This window comes from Ursus arctos, unplaced genomic scaffold, assembly GCF_023065955.2.
Source record: "Ursus arctos isolate Adak ecotype North America unplaced genomic scaffold, UrsArc2.0 scaffold_2, whole genome shotgun sequence".
NCBI lineage: Eukaryota > Metazoa > Chordata > Mammalia > Carnivora > Ursidae > Ursus > Ursus arctos.
In genome coordinates, this window is record NW_026622874.1 from 56,571,894 (window position 1) to 56,588,408 (window position 16,515).

Sequence of the window (16,515 nt, forward strand, 5' to 3'; positions counted from 1 at the left end):
AAAGAAACTTTGCCAATGTGATTGAGGTAAGGATCTTGAGGTGAGGAGATTATCTTAGATTAAGTGGGCCCCAAATGTGATCATAAGACTTCTTACAAGAGGCAGGCAGAGGGGGGTGTGATTACAGAAGGAGAGGCAGGAGATGTGATGACAGAAGAGGTTGGAGTGATGCAGGGAAGGCTCTGAGCCAGGAAATGCAGGTGGCCTCAAAAGGCCAGAAAAGGCAAGGAAGCCAATTTTCTTCAGAGACCCCAGAAGGAACCAGCTCTGCTAGCATTTTGACTTTAGCTCAATGACACTGATTTCAGACTTCTGGTCTCCAGGGCTACGAGAGAATTAATTTGTGTTGTTTGAAGCTATCACGTGTGTGGTTATTTGTTACGGCAACCATAGAAAACTAATAGAAACTCATCAGCAGTGTGCCCCTCAGAGACCTTTATTTATAATTCTGTTGGAGGACTAACCACATATTCTATGGCTGTCTTCCCCCACTAGCCTGTGAATTTCTCAAGCATAGGCATTGAGTCATTCATCTTTGTATCCTCAATGCCCCACACTGGGTTTGGACATAGTAGGCCCTTATTAATGGTTTGAGGAAAGAAAGGGATGGAAAGAAGGAGTCAAAACTTAAAAAAAAGTTCCACTAGGCATCTCTTCACCATGTTTGTACCCCCAGCACCCCCTGCCTATGCCTTTCTATAAGGTTTTGCAGCTTCCTTCTGGCCTATGACACTTCTACCATCCCATACTTAAACTGGGGACCTAAGGTGGGGATAAGAGAAAACATGGCCAAGAAGATGCTCTACTCTTTCCCAGGCCAAACTTACTCTTCAGGTAAAGTAGAGAATAAAGTTAATTGCCAAATGTCCCCGCTGGGTAAAAAAGAGCTCCCGGTTGAGAACAAGTGGTCTTAAGCGATGATGTTCCCTTCAGGCCATGCAAAATCTACACCAAAATAGAACTTTTTTGAGGACCCACATCCTTGTTGTTGCTAGATATGGTGCCTACAGTTTTGGTTTTGGTGAGATTTCTTAGTATAATTCCTTCTTCCCAGGTCCAGTGCAGCCTGGTCATTTTGCCAAACTGCTCTTACCAAAGGATGATTACACAACTCTTTCCTGCAGTGAAGACCAAGCCTGAGGACATGCCACAGCTGCACTTGAATATTTCCTGAGTCTCCATCAGCAGCGTGTTGACAAAGCACTTCTCAGGGTTGGCCCCCGCTGGCATGGCTAAGTGTATCCACCGTTTGCTGAGTCTTCCTGGTTTGTTTCTTGGATTCTGACCTCATTTGCCACATTCTTGAGGCAACTCACTGTAGACTCCAATGTTCTTTGCCTGAGCTGAACCTGACCATAGCAGGCTTCAGAATGACAAACGCAGACAAGTCCACAGACACAATTAAGGCAGACTTTTTGGTGTCCACTCTTGGGTGTGAGGTGTGAGGTCTTACGTTGTTAAGTGCGCTCAATTATAAGCATTACTTATTTTTTATAGGTGAATACTGAGATATTGGAAAGGCATTTTTTTGTCCTTGCCTTTCTTTAAAGGTGAAGCAAGTCCAGATGAGGTGAGTTGTGGAGTTAATGAAGGAAGGGCGCCCTCAGCTTTTGGTCAGGATGGGCCTATAGGTAGAAAAGTGGTGAGTTTTGCAGAAAGATGCTGTGCTAAATAAAACTAGAGTTCTATAATCAAATGGATTAGATCGACTCCTGGACCAACAGAAAGAAGCAGTCAGCTGGAAAGTAGCCAAAGACATTAGGAAATTGAGCAAAAGCCTCAGAGTTTAGAGGCCAAAGCAGAGGGTGTGAGATGCCTCAGCTGATTTCGCAGGAAAGAGGAGACTGATACAAGGTCTGTATACAAATAGTGTGTAACCTACTTCCAGGAGCACACAGTTGTCCATTCTCCACAAATACCCAGCCACAGGCATCAGTATATTTCTCTTCTCTTCTTCCTTTTAACTAGCATCATGCTGGGCACAAAGGTGTTCAGTAACTGTTGGTACACGCTTTCTAATTGAGTCCCGATGCAAACATAAGAGCGTATTATTTAGTAGATGAAGCTGAAGCTCCTGCTTGCTTGCAGACCAAGGGGCAAAGCCAGGACTCAACTCCAACCCTGTCCTTATGGCTGTAAGTCCATTTTTCCTTTCTGCACAAATTAATGGGAATCACATGTATTCCTACAGCTACATTCTGGCTCTCCCTTTCAAATTATGCCATCCTAAATCATCTTACTGGAGCTAATAGCAGGTAATAAAATGAGCATATTTCACTTTATGTTATTTCCACCCCTCCCTCTAAGGAGAAGCCAAAGTCATAGGTTATAAAGGAATGAGGTAATAGAGCACTGAATGATCAGGGCTGGATTTCCCCCTGAAGACCTACCAATTTACAAAACCAGGTCAAAACACCCAGGTTCTAATTTAAAGAGCTCCAAGGTAAGCACCAGCACAAATCGGTCAAATGAAGCACAAGCCCGTGATGCTGGGTGTGAGCAGAGCCAGTCAGCACTGTGGAAGGAGAATGGCCTCCTAAAGAAGTGAGATTTGAGTCTGACCGCAGTTCTGCCACTTCAAGCAAGGTGGCCTTAGACAAGTCCCTTAGCCTTCTCAGCCCATTTCCTTATCACTGAAACTAAGCCAAAAACATTCACTATATTTTCTTAAAGAATATTTTATTTTTTGAGCGAGAGAATGTGTGTGAGCAGGGGGAGGGACAGAGGTAGATGGAGAGAATCCTTAAGCAGACTCCCAGCTGAGCGTGGAGCCCAATGTGGGGTTTGATCTTACAGCCCTGAGGTCATGATCTGAGCTGAAATTAAGAATCAGACGCTTAACTGACTGAGCCACCCAGGTGCCCCACAACATCCACTTTATATCCAGAGTTATGATGAGAAGTGCCTGAAAAAATAATAGGGACTTCCAGTTTCTGGTCTGGTGTAGAAGGAGCTTGGAAGTAGTCACAGGGTCCTAACAACAAATAAAAACTCAAACTTTTTTTAAAAAGTCAACAACTCATCTTGCATTCGTCAGAGATGTGATGTCCAAAGGCAAACCACTGCCCTGCAATTGGTGGGACAGAGAGGCAGATAGAGGAAATCACAACTTACCAGCACAGAAATATCTATGGAAACTCGTACCAGGGCAGAATATCTAAACTGTGATTGACAGACAGCCAGAGGCTCAGTGAAGACAAACCTGAGAAAGAAAAACTCCACAGAGTCCATTCATATGCGAGCCCCACACAACTCCTCCTCCAACAACTCTATCTGATTCCCACAGTGAAGATCAGGGAAAAGGCTCCTCATGCTTCTGGCAGGAGAGACAAGGCAGCCATTTGGAAATAGGCAAGAGGACTTTATTCTTTTTAACAAGGACTGCTGTCAAGAGAAACTATTTTATCGGAGCCCAACCCAACGAGATTTCATCGGAGCCCAACTGACCTGGCAGAAGGATAATACCCAACTCTAACTTTATGTTTCCACACAGAAGGGAAACACACAGCTCCAGTCCCCTCTAGAAATCCTGTCCTACAGAGGTAGGGAGAAACCGAAGCACCCATACAGTTCACAGTTCAGAGGACAGACTCATGAAAGCCTGGGACCCAGTCATGGAGCATAGAATACTTCCCCTTCCCCACATATTACCCCCACATTACTAAAGACCTATTTATTATGGTTTCTCTGACCCTGTACATCATGTCCATCTATCAAGAAAACATTACAAGGCATTCTAAAAAGCAAAAATCACAATGTGAAAAGACTGAACAAGCATCAGAACCAGATATGGCAGGAATGTTGCAGTTATCACACCAGGAACTTAAAACAATCTGATTGATATGTCAAGGGATCTGATGGAAAAAGTGTACAGCATGTAAGAATAGATAAGTAATGTGAGCAGAGGGATGGAAGGTCTAATAAAGAATAAAAGAGAAACACCAGAGATCAAAAACCTGCCACAGAAATGAAGAATGCCTTTGACGGCCTCATTAGTGGACAACACAGCTGAGGAAAGATTCTCTGAGCCTGAGGAGATGTCAGTAGAAACTTCCAAAACTGAAAAGCAAAGAGAAAAAAGACAGACAGACAGAAAGAGGGAGGGAGGGAGTGGGGTAGAAGGAAGGAAGGAAGGAAGGAAGGAAGGAAGGAAGGAAGGAAGGAAGGAAGAAAGAGAATATCCAAGAACTGTGAGACAACTACAAAAGATACAACATATGTGTAATGGGACACGAGAAGAAGACAAAAGAGAAAAAGGAACAAAAGCAATATTTGACAGAATAATGACAGAATATTGCCCAAATTAATGTCAGAGATTTAACTACAGATCCAGGAAGCTCAGAAAATATTAAGCAGGATAAATGCTCAAAAACAAAAACAAGAACAAAACAAAACCCCACCAAAACCAAAACCAAATCAAACCAAACCCAAAACCCACCTACCTGGACATAACATTCAAACTGTTGAAAATCAAAGGTAAGCAACAAATCTTGAAATAAGCCAGCGGGGGCTCCTTATTTATAGTGGAGCAAGATAAGAATTATATCCAATTTCTCTGCTATCTGAGTGAGAAGACAGTGGAATGAAACATTTAAAGTATTGAGAGAAAAAACCCACCAACCTAGAAATCTGCATTCTGCAAAAATATTCTTCGAAAGTGAAAGAGAAATAAAGACTTTCTTGAATGACCAAAATGGAGAGAGTTTGTTGCCAGTAGATCCGCTTTGAAGATTTGAGTAAGTTATTGAACCACTTTGGATCTCAGCTTTCCCTTCGATAAAATGAGCATAATACAGATCTTCCTTGACTTACGATGGGGTTACATCCCAATGAACCCACTTAAGTTGAAAATATCATGTCAAAAAGGCATTTAATACATCTAACCTACTGAGTATCATAACGTAGCCCAGCCTACCTTAGACATGTAGTGTAACTATTACATTAGCCTGGAGTTGGAAAAACTCATCTGACACAAAGCTTGTTCTTTAATAAAGTGTTGATGATCTCATGTCATTTATTGAAACTGTATTGGAAGTGAGGCAGAATGGTGTGTGGGTACAGCATGGTTGTAAGCGTACTGGTTATTTACTTTCATGAGTGGGTGGCTGCGTGGGAGCTGCTGCTCCCTGCTGCCACCCAGCATCATGAGAGAGGATCATATTGCACACTACTAGCCCAGGGAAAAGACGAAAATCCAAAATTAGAACTACAGTTTCTACTAAATGGTATTGCTTTTGCACCCTCCTAAAGTCAAAAAATCATGGGTTGCACCATCATAAATTAGGGACCATCTATAATGAGGACAACAGTCCTTAATTCCATGGCATGTTTTGTGTACTGATTTAGGTACTGGCTAAAAAACACTTAGCACTGGGCCACCTGTGTGGCTCAGTCAGTTAAGTGTCTGCCTTCGACTCAGGTCATGATCTCCAGGTCCTGGGATCGAGCCCTGCATTGAGCCTGCATCTGACTCCCTGCCGAGCAGGGAGTCTGCTTCTCTCTCTCCCTCTGCCCCTCCCCACCACTCGTTCTCTCTCTCTCTCAAATAAATAAATAAATAAATAAATAAAATCTTTTAAAAAGTTAAAAATTAAAAACAATTAGTACAGTGCCAGACACAAAAGTGTTGCTTAAGAAGGGATACCTGTGGGGCGAGTAGGTGGTTCAGTTGGTTAAGCAGCTGGCTCTTGATTTTTGACTCAGGTCATGATCTCAGGGTTGTGGGATCAAACTGTGCATTGGGCTCCACAATGTGTGTGGAGCCTGCTTAAGATTCTCTCTCTCTTAAAAATGGGGGGGATACCTGTAAGGATTATTAGCTAGCTCTCTTCCCAGGACTCAATTTTGGATCTCGCTAAGTGACAATAGGGGGAAGACTTCTCCATAGGGCTGGGACCACTGCTGGATTCCCTATTTCTTCCTGTGGTCCTTTGGGTCTCAGCTTCTATTCACCAATGGCCACACCAAGAGAGAGCTATTCGTAGCTAAACTCTGGAAGGAGCTGAGATGCCCTTCAACAGACGAATGGATAAAGAAGATGTGGTCCATATATAAAATTGAATATTACTCAGCCATCAGAAAGAATGATTACCCAACATTTGCAGCAACATGGACGGGTCTGGAGGAGATTATGCTAAGTGAAATAAGTCAAGCAGAGAAAGACAATTATCATATGGTTTCACTCATTTGTGGAACATAAGGAATAGCAGGGAGATCAGTAGGAGAAGGAAGGGAAGAATGAAGGGGGGGTAAACAGAAGGGGGAATGAACCACCAGAGACTATGGACTCTGGGAAACAAACTGAGGGTTTAAGAGGGGAGGGGTGTGGGGGATTGGGCTAGGCCGGTGATGGGTATTAAGGAGGGCACATATTGCATGGAGCACTGGGTGTTATACGCAAACAATGAATCATGGAACACTACACCAAAAACTAATGATGTACTGTATGGTGAATAACATAACATAATAAAAAGTTAAAAAAAAAAGAGAGAGAGCTATTCCTTTCATCTCTTTCCTTTCCCTTTCCTTTCCTTGATGACCTTCCTTCCCATTATCCTGAGAAAACAGAAGCCACCAGAAAAGCACACCCACATGCTTCCACCTACACATCTACCCATATTTGTACCAGTGTGTTCTGCCTTGTCTCCTGTGACCATGGACAGGTTGTCCATCCTGCTCTCCAAGGTCACTCCCTCCTCCAGGTCCCACGCCCTCCCGCCCACTCCAGGAAATGACCATTCTCTCCCCCATGCCATCTGTGTTTTCCTCTCTACTTCCTCATTCTCACCAGCTGTCATTCCAACATGCTCTCTGATCTTAAAAAAAATCTCTTGACCACACAGCCTTCCCCCCTCCCCCCAACCCAGGTATTTCCCTCCTTCAGAACTCCCAAATGGTCTATACTGACTGCTGCCTCCAAATCCTCTTTCCCCATTTTCTGTTGAAATTCTCCAATCAGGATGTTGTTCCCACAACATAGAAACCAGGGACCTACAAATTGTTAAATCCATGGTCAACTATCCATTTTCATCTTACTTCCCCCATGAGCAACATTTGATACAGATGAACAAGTCCTTCCCCTCAAAACTTTCTTAGAACATCACCCTCTCCTGACTGTCCCTTTGCTTCACCAGCTGCTCATTGTCACATTCCTGGCTGGTTCCTACTCCTCTCCTTGACCTCCGACTGTGGAGTGCCTCAGGACTCATCCCCCAGCTCTCTTCTATCCTGTGTCGACATTTACTCCCATGGAGAACTCATTCAGTCTCACGGCTGGAAAATATCAAAGCTGTCTACGCACACACGGACAGCTGCTGCATTTCTAACTACCTTCTGCATTTCCTTCTGTGTTCCTACCTGTCCTTCAAACATCCCAGTGAGACCCTACCTGACCACCCTGATTTAAAGCTGCCCCCACCCCACTAGGCCACTCCCTATTCCCCTCCCTACTTTCTTTTCCCCTCATATTTTTTACCTTCTAATATACAGTGTAACTTATTTACTGAGTTTATTTTGTGCTTCCCAACCTTGGAATGTAAGCTTCATGAGAGCAGGGATTTTGTCTCTTCCGTAGTACTGTGTTCTCAGTACTTAGAATAATTCCAGGTGCACAGTAGGTGCTCAATAAATACTTGTCAAAGTGGATGTCGCTACAGGAGTCATCCTATTATTAAGGGGCAGGAAATCATAACTGGAAACACCCATTTTCACACAAATTGGCGGTCTTGATTTCTAACCACCCATCTGTTTATTCTCACCTCGAAAACAGGTCTCAATCCTCACAGACGCCTGGGTCTGCCAGTTTCCAAAGCACCTTCACGGTGTTGCCTCCAGAATCCTGTGAGCCAGGTATCTGAGCCCCACGGGGGTTGAGGGGATACCAAAGACAGAATGCATCCCCCCAAATGTCCACATCCTAACCCCCAGAACATGAGAATATATTACAACACGTGGCAAAAGGGACTTTGCAGATGTAATGAAGGTTACAAATCTTAAGACAGGGAGGTGAGCCTGGATTACCCAGGTGGACCCAATCTAATCACATGGGCACTTAAAAGCAGAGAACTTTCTCTGGCTGTAAGGAGGAGAGATGTGGCTGAAAGGTCAAAGAGAGTCCAAATGCCATTGCTGGCTCACTCATCCCCCACCCCAGCTTTACTCAGAAGGATACAGGATATTATCAGAAGGATATCACCTAAATCAGTGCTAGAAAGAAAAGAATATAGGCTATTAATAAATTAATCTTTTCTGGAAATGCCTAGAACATACATGAGTTGATAGTTCAACACTTAGCATTCATACTTCCAAGCCACTCTAGGCTTTCCCCATCCCACGTGTATTGAGAAGACTGTAATTGACATGTAGCATTGTGTAAGCTTAAGGTGTACAGTATATTGATTTGATACACACTTATGTATTACAAAATGATTACCAGTGTAGAGTTAATTAACACCTCTGTCACATCACATAATTACCATTTCTTCTTTGTGGTAAGAACATGTGGGATCTACTCTCTTAGCAACTTTCAAGTATATGATACAGTATCGTTGACTAAAATCACTATTGTGTGCATGAGATCCCCAGAACCTACTCATCCATTTTTTTTTTTTTTAAGATTTTACTTATTTATTTGACAGACAGACAGCCAGTGAGAGAGGGAACACAAGCAGGGGGAGTGGGAGAGGTAGAAGCAGGCTCTCAGCAGAGGAGCCTGATGCGGGGCTCGATCCCAGAACGCCAGGATCACGCCCTGAGCCGAAGGCAGACGCTTAACGACTGCGCCACCCATGTGCCCCCTACTCATCCGTCTTCTAACTAGAAGTTTGGACCCTTTAACCAACATCTCCCCATTTCCCCCACTCCTGGCCTCTGGTAACAACTCCTCTACTCTGTTTCATCAGTTCAACTTTCCAAAATTCCACGTGTGAGACCACAACAGTATTTGCTTTCTCTGTCTGGCTTATGATAATATAGGTATGCATGTATAATAATATACATACAGTCCCATCTTTGTCCATTCATGCATTGATGGACACTTAGGTTGTTTCTGTGGCTTAGCTCTTGTGAATGATGCTGCACTGAACCCAGGGGCGCATATATCATGAGCCAGGGAAAGTAGGTGGCCTCGAGAAGTGATGACAACCTCTGTCTGAGAGCCAACAGAGACACTGGGACCTCAGTCCTACTGCTGCAAGGAACTTAATCTGCCAGTGACCTGAAAGAGCCTGAACGCAGATTCTCCCCCAGGGCCCCCAGATCAGAGCCCAGCCTGGCCAACACCTTGATTCTGGCACTGTGAGCCCATGAACAGAGGATCCACCTGTGCCCACTTGGGCTTCTGCCTAAACTGCGAGATGACAAATGGGTGTTATTTTAAGCCGTTAAGGTTGTGATAATTTGTTACGACAGCAATGGAAAACTAATATACTGGGTAGCTATTCATCACTGACTGATCAGGGACCCTGAAATATTTGTGACAGGAGAGCTTTCCTCCACCTAAGAATCAGGCCCACTTTGAGAGATCTGGCCTCTTGGCTTCCCAAGGTGTCAAATTGATGCTTTGAACTATTATTAAAACACCACCTTCTTTTGATTCCCCTGGTGTCAGAAATTTAAATGAACCAAAATAATGGAGGTTGTCCTATATCTTTTTTCAGGTTGTGGGGGAAACATTTTAGAGACTTTCCCTCCATGGGCTGGACTGGGTTTAACTAATGGTCTGATTTTCTGTTAAGCTTCAGGGAAAGTGAGAAATGGCTGCTTTCATAGAATTAGTAAATGCCACCAAAACGAAAGGTCAAGCCACACTGACATTAAATACAGTATTTCCAGTGGGACAATGTGGTGCTTGAAAGAGCGGATCCCACAAGCCCCTACCATGCCTATCTTTCTGAGCTTGTTTTGAGTGCTAATGGAATCCAGTTAAACTCTTTGTCAGTCCCCGGCCTTTCCCACCTGTGACCTATATTAGCCACAATAAGTCTGTTTTCACAGACAAAGCCCCCCTTGGGGACCAACGTGGAGAAAGGCAGTGTGGCGGGTTCCATGCTGCAGATGGTACGTTCGCTCATGCTGGCTTCTCGGGGGCCCCCAGCCCAGCCAGCTTGCAGCATCACCGCGAGCTGGACCTTGTTTATCCTCTCATGTGGCTTTGGGGGACAGAGAAACAAAGGAGGATGGACACAGGGCGGATTGCAGCTGAGCTGAGTTTGCATAGGAAACTGAAGCTTGGCATAAGGGCCTGGTAACCTGGGAGCTTGAAGAAGCAGAGGAAGGCAGGCATGTAGGGGCACAATGCACAGACTTGCGAACCGGGCTGCTGTAGGTGTGAATCCTAGCTCTACCATTTATTAGCTGTGTATCCTTAGGTACGCTTTTGACGTTTCTGAGCCTCAGTTTCCTCATCTGTATAATGGGGGTGATATTAGATTAAAAATAAGATAAATGCAGCAACGTACCCCACCCTGCTTTATTTTTATCCATGGCACTGACCACCATTTGACATCTTACATGTTTATTGTTTAACGTCTTCTCTCCATCCACCAGAACGTAGCCCCACGAGGGCAGGGACGCTGCTTGCTCCCTGCTGTATCCATGGTGCTGAGAGACAACGAGAGGCAGGAGAGCCTCGTGGTTAGGAGCAAAAGCTCCAGACCCAGAGTGCTGGGTTCTGATACGGACCTGCAAAGCACTAGCTGTGTGAACCTGGGAAAACCACTGAACTCCTCAGTGCCTCAGTGTTCTCATATGTAAAATGGGGATAATAATAGAACCTCCCTCAAAGGGTTATTCCAAGGCTTAAGGAGCTAATTCCTGAAAAGTATTTAGGAGAGTGCCATGCACTAAGTACTCGATAAATGTTAGCTAACAATAATAATAATGATTAACAATAATAATAATACCTGGCATATTGTATGCAATGCTTCAGGACTGGCTGAATGAATGGTAAATATTTACAAAGCTCTTGGAACTATGCCTAGCACATAGTAGGCCCTCAATAAACAAGAACTCTACACAGTGGTGTGCAGGTATATGTCTGATAACCGGTTCTGAGGGCAGGAGGAAGACATGAGGCGTTTGCTGGTGTGAGCTACCAGCGTGACACCACTGAGCGGTTGGGGAGACATGCCCAGTGGTGCCCCATTATAGTCTATTTCTACCATATAGATGAGGACACAGATAATAGTAAAATAATTAGGAAATGATGAATTTTACATATTTATCACCTTTGCTTTAATATAATTTAATTATAAGTTTGTATGATGTAATTTTCCTAATTGCTGAGTTCATTTAATTTTCAGTGACAGGTTGTCCAATTTCCTGAAGATTGAACAGTTGGCTCCTCGGAGCCAGTACAAGGGAACTCCGGCACACAGCTGGCTGGCTGCATGCTACTCTTCCGACCACCAATAGATGCCCTTTCCACACCTCTGAACAAATAAAGAATAGCATAAACGTGTGTGCACCCTCTGGGGCAGACCTCTCTCCAGGCAAAGCATGGAGTCAGATCCCCGAGAGGAAATAAACTGATCCAACTTGGAAACACTTGGCCAAAACAGGTGAAACGGCTCAAGTCCTAGGCCATTCCCATCGAAGGGACAGCCTAGACTCCCTGACCTGTACTAGAATTTCATTGTCTCCAATACTGCTGGAGATAAATGAGTCATGAGCCTAACCTTGGGTATCTCTGGATCACAGGGTCATTTAGGAGACGAGACTTCAGGGGTTTGTCTGGAGGCATGAGTAGAGAGGATGATTGAGAGCGTCTCCAATGTTGGTAATCATTGTCAGAGCTTGATATGAGCCCTGGTCAGCTTCCTCTACCGTCCACTCTATATTCAGGAAAAGAAAAATCTGAGATCCAGAGAAAACTCAGTCTAGCCTGGTAATCTGTTTTTTGCTCCACAGATGACAATCCCAAAGTAAGTTCCTCAATTCCCTGGGCCATTTCTTGGAGCGGCGGCATTGTGGTCCTGCACGTGTGCTGTTAGTAGGGGGACCCACCATCCTGATTCTCTGGGACTTTCCCAGTTTCAGCACTGCAAGTCCAGAGCCCAGGAAACCCCTAGTCCTGAGCAAACTGGGCCAGTTGCTCACCCTAAATCTTGGCCCCCTAGGCCCAGATTCCTGTAGCTTTCAGTCTGCCAGGAGCGCCTTAGACAATGATTCCGGGGGGTCCTTCAGATGAAGGCTGTGGGGTAGACCCCCTGCATAGACCCGAGAGCCCAAGAATTAAAAGTGAAAGCCTCTGAGTTTGGGCTGCTAGAACAGCATATCACGGACTGGACGGCTTAAACAATAAACATTTATTTCTCATAATTCTGGAAGCTGGAAGTTCAAGAACAAGTCTCCCGTGTCTAGTGAGAACCTGCTTCCTGATTTGCAGATGGCCATCTTCTTGTGGTGTCCTCACGTGGCAGAGGATAGGGAGAGACAAAGCAAGTTCTCTCATGTTTCTTCTTATAGGGACACTAACTCATTCATGAGGGCTCTACCCTCGTGGCCTTATTACCTCCCAAATGTACCACCTCTTACTTCCATCACCTTGTGGGCTTAGAATCTCAACATAGGAATTTGATGGGCACATACACATTTAGTTCATGACAGAGACATCGCTGCAAATCCTTCTCATGGCCAGCGGAAGCCCTGAAGTGGCCCACAAAAGTTGACAGTGGGACCATGGAATAGAAAAGGACATTTCCAGTGGGACAGAAGCACAGCCTTGCTGTGCCCTCTCTGCCTTTTCTTCCACGTGGCTCAGTCCTGAGAGAGGCAATCTGGCATGTTCGGAGCAGAGGAGAAATGCCTCCAGGGGCTCTCTGCACCTGGACCACGTAGAGATTGACAGAGACTGAAGACAACACTCACCTGAATCAGGAAGAGGAACCAGTAGGGTTTGAGATAATTTTCTAACCCCCACCAGAGAGCAGACAAAGCAAGTGGCCTTCCATGGGAACAGAGGCAAACCCCAAGCACTGGCCTCCAGAGCAGCTGTTTTCTGAAACAACTCCACCATCACTGCAGGCCTCATCTTCATTCTCTACAGCCCGCAGGCCCCCGTGATTCTCCCTCGCTTCTCCTCCTTAGGCTCCTTCAAGAGCCACAGAAACTCCCTCCCCTGCTCCTGGCTTATCAATATCTACTTACTCAACCAACCCCTCAGAGGCAAATTCCTCCAAAAAACTTTTGGTATAAGAATTTGTCACTATGGTTTTCATTTCTAAAAAACCTGTTTGGTTCCTTTTTAAACCCATCTATTCTTTTTCATTCTGACCACTTCCTGTCTCATGGTTCCTATTTCTCCTGCCGGCCTAGTGCGGTATGTAATCCTGGTATGGCGCAGGGGACGGCCACCTGCCAAGTAATTGATCTGGAATTGATCATCAACCAACACAACTGGTTTTCGAAAGGAACAAAAGCAGAAACATAGACAAAACATTAATTCCGAAGCTCAAGGGAAACAGAAATGTATTTCTCTTTCATGCAGTCATCCAGGTTAGTGGGTGGTTCAGATCCTTACATGCAGTCATGGAAGAACCAAGATTCCTTCTATCCTACTTTCAATCGTTCCTAGGGCATTGTCCACGTGGGCGTGGTTGAAGCCGTGGCACCACATCAGAGTTGCAGCCATGTGAAACGGAAGGCGGAATAGAGGAGAAATCCCTACTGTTGTCAGGTGCCAGCCGGGACGTGGCACCCAATGCTGCTCGCATTCCACTGGAGGGAACTGAGCAAGCCACATGGCCACACCTAACTACGCGAGAGGCTGGGAAACATAGGGTAGTGAGGCCGCCATATGCTGGGCTCTAAGTGCATCACTCTGGAGGAGGGTGGCCATGGGTTTGACTGGGCAGCTTCAGTCTCTGTCGTAGTGGATCGGGGTAAGTACAGCAGTGGGTCCACTGTTTCAAATCTGGCTCCACCATTTCCTAACTGCTTGGCCCCAGCCAACCAATACGTGCCTCAGTTTCCTCTTCTCTACAAGGTACACATTTTAGTCTCTGATTCAGTGGATGGGGGAAAAGTGCTTACAACGGTGCTTGGCATAGAAAAAGTACTAAGAATTGTCATAATCTGAAAGATTAATATTTTATAGTCTTTTCAACATCATTTGATTTGCTCTATTTTTTAGGGTATTAATTTTATAATTTCCTGCCTTGAGCACTTTTTCCTCATGTAACTTGTTTCCTGGTGTGGGCCTGTGATTTTTTTTTTTTTAATCTTACCAGCAGCAGAGATCATTTCTTTAGGACCCTCATATGCCCAGGAGTGTGGATTCATCCCTAGAGAGGTTTTTATTGGCTGGATCAGTTATTATTTTCATTTCTCCAATTGGCAAACTGGCACTCTGCTCTATCCAGGTGATTCTGACTGAATATTCAAGCATGATTCATACTTAGAATTGTGATTTCTCTAAGGTGATGTTATTTCTGCATAGGGTCTCAGACAGATGGCAAGCTCCCCAGACCATCAGAGTTTTTGAGTGTTTCCTTCAAGGAAGGGACGGCCTTTGAGGTTCTTAGTTAGATGTGGGGGGGGACTCCCCTTCAACTCCCCACCTTGCACAGGCCTGTGGCCTCATTTCCTGTTTCCAGGTGGGCAATAAAATCCCCACCTGCTCCTGAAGGCTTTTATCTGGGTCCTCTCCCCTCTGCTGTCCCCACTCTGCCCTCTGCCCTACCCCCCTGCCCTCCCCACTCTATTCTCCCCACTTTGTTCTCCTTCCTCTCCCCTCCCCCCCTCTCCTCTCCTCTCTCTGCCCAGCCCTGACTATTCTAACATTGGCTCCCATCTACCGCTCAAGTTTTCTGGCCCTCTTTTTTTCTGGCACCTAGGAATTTTCTTCTCTTTCTTTAAGATATAGCTTTTTAAAATACATAGCTCAGTTACATATTTAAATAAAATTTTTAAAATGTTTTACTGAGCATTTCTGTGTGCTAAAAGTGGGAGGGGTCTTCTACATCTGCTCTGTCTGCCACATTCTTCGCCAGTTTGTTCTATGCCATGAAACCGAGAAAGAACTGCTTTTGGGGAGAGCACTGTGTGTGTTTGAAAGAACGAGGATAATAAACTGCTGCGTGGGGTGAGACAAGTGAGAAGAAAGGTAATCCTGTCCACCCGCTACCCACTGGTGCTCCTGCACCGTGATTCCAAAGTCTGGGCCCTCCCTGCCCTCCGGGAAGATAAACAGCCTCCCTCTTCCACATCTGGGTTCAGCCTGATAGGTCAACCAGCCCCACTGCAGACAGAAAAGGGTTTAATGAACTTTTGTGTGTGTGGAAGGCCCTAAAATCACAGGAATTGGGACCAGAAGAGAAACGAAGAAAGCGAGGCAAGGGGCCTCAGTGCTGAACTGAACAGAGTTGGACTGTGGCCCAAAAGTGCCAAAGGAGTGACCAGAGAGGCATGGGATGGCCCACCCAGCTCTGGGGCCTTGCACAACCTCAGGACAGGCTCCTCGCCCTGCCTGGACTTTGAGGCCTTGCTCCCTGGCCTCAGCACCCACACCTGCGCTCCATTCCACAGCACCCCACAACTGGTGTGCTCTAGGAGTCCCCAACCTTCAGGGCACAGGCTGGAAAGGGACGAGGGGATACCCTCCCATACTTCGGTAATAATAACCATTACAACTCATATAGCAAAACACAGTGTTGAAACAAGTATCTTACAACAATCCTGTGGGATAAGTGTTCTTAGTTTTATTTTGCTAACTGCCTCAAATTTAACACAGCTCCACTGGGAAAAAAGTAGAGGGTGAAAAACAAATTTGTATTTTTATAAAGAACAAATTTGTATTTTTATAAGGCTGTATTTTCTCCTTGTATCCCTCCTTACTATGTATAATTTTACCTGATTAAACATATTAAAATCCCAGGCCAAACTTCTGCATTTGGATTACTTCACAAACTTCAGAGTAAATCTTTTTTAAAAATTAATAAGAACAGCTACTTGACTTATATTCACCTAAACAGAAAGAGGACTCACCCAAGCTGTTTCTTCAGAACAGGACTCTCTTAAAGGCCACTTTGCACTCTTGGGTAAAAGACAGCAAAATGGGGGCGCCTGGGGGGCTCAGTCGTTAATCATCTGCCTTCGGCTCATGATCCCAGAGTTCTGGGATCGAGCCCTGCATCAGGCTCCCTGCTCAGCGGGAAGCCTGCTTCTTCCTCTCCCACTCCCCCTGCTTGTGCTCCCTCTCTCGCTGCCTCTCTCTCTGTCAAATAAATACATAAAATCTTAAAAAAAATATTAAAGACAGCAAAACATCAGTAGCCTTAGAATAGCCCTTTTGTCTGTTTCAAGCCAAGAGGGTTCCAAAATTTTGACTTGCAGTCTCAAAGCACCTCACTATACGCTCAAGAGTTTTAAAAAGTACAAAACTCTGGGCAGTGATGTAATCCACTTATTTTATTATCATTTTCATTTTACAATTGGAGAAACTGAAATTCAAAAGGGTCCATTTCATTACTGAGCATTGGCAAGCCTACATTTTACAAATGGGCAAATAAGGCTCAG